A 5,318-nucleotide genomic window follows, 5' to 3' on the forward strand; every position below is an offset into this window, starting at 1 on the left:
TTTTTGACTTATTTCCGCCATATTTCGAGTACTGATCCGCAAAACTTCAAACTTTCAATGGAATAGTGTGTGTTTCATGCAATATCACCGTTCCTAACTAAAAAAATTTCTTTTTGACTCAACTTTTTAACATTGTCACTTTTTAAACAAAAGTGCTTATCTCGCCGAGTTGAGCACCTAGTCCAAATTTTTGACTTATTTCCGCCATATTTCGAGTATTGTTCCGAAAAACTTAAAACTTTCAATAGAATTGTGTGTGTTTTAGGCTATCTCACGGTGCCTAACAATTTAAAAAAATTTCATTTTGACTCAACTTTTTAACAAAAATTGATAAAAAAAACCTGATAAAATATTAAAATGCACTCAATATTTATCTCGACAAAATGGTCTAAGTTACATTTACAATAAATTTTTTAAGAAAAAGATGCTTATTCTAATTGAATTTGAGAAATAATGGGGGAAAAAACCACCCCTAAGGAAAAAAAACAAACAAACTAAGGAACAATTTCACAAAATAAAAAAAAATAAAAAACACATTGGATTTTAAAGATTATTGATGGGTTGGACTGGAGCAAATTTTTTAGGCCTGAATGTAATAAAGAAAAAACTATTTTACAGAATTTAATTAAAAAATACATACTGTGGGAAAAAATGAACTAATCCTTTTTATCCTTAAAACTGATTTTCTACAATCATCTTGACAATGTCATTCTTTAATAATTCAAAAATTTAAAAAACAATAGTAACTGCCTAAAAAAAGGTTCAGTAAGAGACAGATATACTTAAAGAAAGCTAAACACAACGTAATTTTACTGATTTTCGTATTAACGTCCGGCTTTACTTAGCACAATGTTAGCATTCTGTTTTATTTTTTAAGAGCTATTCATTTTCTTCCATGTATCACATTGTTTCTATACAGAAAACACCTACAGTACACCTGTAACTTTAATAATATTTAGAGTGAGCTGTCATGAAAAAATGAGTCTTGTGGTATGAAAAATAAAAAATGATGTATTGATATATTTAGATAGATATATATGCTTTATTTTGGTCTTTGAATCACGTTCCTAGGTTGAGTAAAACTGGAGTAAGATCATTTTATAGTTAAGATGTCTAAAATCTTCTCTAAAGATAACTGATAAATTTTATATTGGTTTTTCTATCAATTTTGAAAAATAGGTTTACAAAATGTGCCTCAAAAACATGATTACCTTATTAAGGTACCTCAACTGGGAACCTTTGCAACCATGAAATATATATAATAAACTTATCAGAAAAATCAAACCCAATTGTTGTCAAAATATCACTTTAAATATATTTTCTTGAATATTATCAAATTGACTTCCCTACCACAAGACTCATTTTGTCACTTTAAAAATGTAAAATGTTTTTAAAATTCTTTAAAAAGCTGTTGCTAGCAGTACAGTAATATTTTTATATTCTTTACTGTGATATTTTTATTATATAATTTTTGACATATAATTTTTAACATTTTATGTGTTTAGATCATGGAAATACAGTAATAAGTCAGTTAACACCAACTGTATAAAAAAAACCCAAAAGCAGTGCAAGTCAGGATACGTTAAATTTTTGCTTTTGATCTTCTGTTATATTTGTGTTGAAATTCAATGTCATAGTTGAGGGGTTATAAGGAGTAATGTATGAGTTTCTAGGTAATTTTGCCATGCAAGAAATGTGTGGACAGAAAAAAAATGTACGTAGAATCCAATTGCGTTGTATAGTTTTGTATGGGCATGTGGTGCTTGCTTGCAACTCCCCGGATGTCAGTCTTTTTTTACATACTGCACATTTTTCGATTTCTGGCAACTGCGTCAATGGTACATTCTCTGGATAAGAATTTTAAATTTTTTGCCATTCAGCTTGTGTAAACTTAACTTAGTAAATTAATTGCTCGTGTTCTGGAAAATGTTATGCAACACCCAAACTATGTGATGGCAGCTCCCTTTGCAACCTACAGATGTCCTTTGTTATTGTGATGTCTTCTAAGTAGCCCATTGATATCTAAAATTATAAAAGTGAATCTGTTCATACTGCCTGTACTCTCCATGAGATCCATCTCTACATCTTGAACTTTTTAATTAAAGAATGTAAGGTTTTTCTTTTCGTTGTTGCTTTGCATTCTTGATGCCTTTCGTTGTCTATCTGATCTATGTGTGTCTCTTGTGTTAACTCTATGTTTATTTTGTGCCATTTCTATAGGCATACACTCCCCACTAAGTTTCTCTACATTTTCTGTCAGGTACTGTGCAGCTGAACCACATGTGTCTAGGGCATCTAATAATTCCCCCTCTGCTTTGTCATTACGGTCCGCTGCTGTCGGACCCTGGCCAATAGATTTTAGTCCTATCATTTGGCACTTAATTTCTGCTGCTTCAAGTATTGATGTACAACATTCATTGATTACAACATCTAATAGCCGTTTCCTGTACTCTGAAGTACTAACGGATTTGGAATTGGATACTTCAGCAGAAGAGGCTAAATTGGATGAATATGACCTGCACCATCTTTACCATCGCACTTTTCTTCACCACCACCATTTCTTGAAATTCATCATTTTGGGAGGGTTGGTAGAATGCTTATGAATCAGTGTTTCCAGGGCAGCTTCTGCTTCATCAGCCTGAACAACTGTAACTGCATGGTATGCAACAAGCATCAGTTTTTGAAATTTGTTTTTGTCCTTATCAGATTTAAAGTACACCTTATGTCGATTGATGTCTTGCTTGATATGAAAAAAATCAGAAACGGTCTTGTTCTTGACATCTTTACCTTTGATGTTAACTAAAAACATTTACATTTGGACTCAACTTTTAACATTGTCACTTTTTTGTACAAAAGTGCTTATCTCGCCAAGTTGAGCACTTAATGCAAATTTTTGAATTATTTCCGACATTTCTCGAGTACTGTTCCGAAAATCTTCAAACTTTCAATGGAATAGTGTTTGTTTCAGGCTATTTCACCGTGCCTAACTAAAAAAAAATTACATTTGGACTCAACTTTTTAACATTGTCATTTATATGTACAAAAGTGCTTATCTCGCCGAGTTGAACACTTAGTGCAAATGTTTTACTTTTACTTTCTCGAGTACTGTTCCCAAAATCTTCAAACTTTCAATAGAATAGTGTGTGTTTCAGGCTATCTCACCGTACATAACTAAAAAATATTAAATTATGACTCAACATTTTAAAATTGTCACTTTTTTGTACAAAAGTGCTTATCTCGCCGAGTTGAGCACTTAGTGCAAATATTCGGATTTATTTCCGCCATATTTCGAGTACTGTTCAGAAAACCTTCAAACTTTCAATGGAATAGTGTGTGTTTCAGGCTATCTCACTGTTCCTAACTAAAAAAAAAAATCACATTTGGACTCAACTTTTTAACATTGTCACGTTTTGGTAGAAAAGTGCTTATCTCGCCGAGATGAGCACTTAGTGCAAATTTTAGACGTATTTCCGCTATATTTGAAGTACTGTTCCGAAAACTTTCAAACTTTCTATGAAATAGTGTTTGTTTCAGGCTATCTCACAGTGCCTAACTAAAAAAAAATTACATTTGGACTCAACTTTATAACATTGTCACTTTTTGTTAGAAAAGTGCTTATCTCGCCGAGATGAGCACTTAGTGCAAATTTCAGACGTATTTCCGCTATATTTGAAGTACTGTTCCGAAAACTTTCAAACTTTCTATGAAATAGTGTTTGTTTCAGGCTATCTCACAGTGCCTAACTAAAAAAAAATTACATTTGGACTCAACTTTATAACATTGTTAATTTTTTGTACAAAAGTGCTTATCTCGCCAAGTTGAGCACTTAGTGCAATTTTTTTAAATTTATTTTCGCTATATTCGGAGTACTGTTCCGAAAACCTTCAAACTTTCTATGGAATAGTGTTTGTTTTAGGCTATCTAACTAAAAAAATGACATTTTAGCTGAACTTTTTAACATTGTCATTTTTTGTATAAAAGTGCTTATCTAGCCGAACCCTTAGTGCAAATTCTTGAATTATTTCCACCATTTCTCGAGTACTGTTCCGAAAATCTTTAAACTTTCAATGGTATAGTGTGTGTTTTAGGCTATCTCACAGTGCCTAACTAAAACAAAATTACAGTTGGACTCAACTTTTTAACATTGTCACTTTTTGGTAAAAAAATGCTTATCTCGCCGAGATGAGCACTTAGTGCAAATTTTTGACTTATTTCCGCTATATTTCGAGTACTGTTCCGAAAACCTTCAAACTTTCTTTGAAATAGTGTTTGTTTCAGGCTATCTCACAGTGCCTAACTTAAAAAAATTATATTTGGACTCAACTTTATAACATTATTTTTTTTGTACAAAAGTGCTATTTATTCACGAAAACATAACTCAACAACTTACATGTTTTTCATCATGGCCGTGATAAAAAAGAAAACAAAAAACTATAGTATATTAAATTTACAAAGCATACAATATAAAGGAAAGGCTTAAATACAATATAACAAAATAAGATATTTTGGATTTGCGGCAGGAGAATCAATTAGGGGGCCTATATATATTTTCTGATTGCTTTAGTATTTGTTTCAATTGTATTGCTTGAAAAAGTCACCGTCATTTTTCACTTTTCGATGGGTGCTATGCTGACCGCCCACCGCGTAGAGGCTGCATTTTTACACCTCTAGTGACTTCGTTGGCTTTAAATTGCCATTTCGGCTGTTAATCAATCAAATATCCTGTTGTTCATTCCCCTCCACCAACCCCGCCCAGTAAACGGCAAGCTGAATATTCATAGATTCTTCTCATATAAAATATATGAATTCGCATTGAATAAAAAGAAAATCACCATCAAAACACTAATTTCAATATGAATTGAATTAACAATCCTGTCTAGAAAATTATGCCCGCAGAACGCAGCGCAGAAAAAAAAAAAAAAAAATATGGTGCGTGTGTTAATCGAACACACAACATCCAGGTTTGCTATTTATTATCCACCATCAACTAAACTGTCTTAAAAAAATTTAAAAAAAATTAGTTCGTGTGGGAATTGAAAACACAACCACCAGGTTTGCTATACATTATCCACCTTCACCCTTAAAAAAAATGAGTTCGTGTGGGAATCGAACCCACAACCTCCAGGTTTGCTATCATTATCCATCATCAACTAAACTGCCTTAAAAAAAGAAAAAAAAAACCTGGCTCTTGTGGGAATCGAACCCACGACCTTAAAAAATAAATAAATAAAAAAAAAACTTACCCCGTGTGGGAATCGAACCCTTGATCGCTGAGTTTACTACCCCTGATCCAGCATGACTAAACGGAGGGAGGTAAA

This window comes from Anneissia japonica, unplaced genomic scaffold (genome assembly GCF_011630105.1).
Source record: "Anneissia japonica isolate Jap-2015-1 unplaced genomic scaffold, ASM1163010v1 scaffold4058_len632159_cov189, whole genome shotgun sequence".
In the NCBI taxonomy this organism is placed as follows: domain Eukaryota; kingdom Metazoa; phylum Echinodermata; class Crinoidea; order Comatulida; family Comatulidae; genus Anneissia; species Anneissia japonica.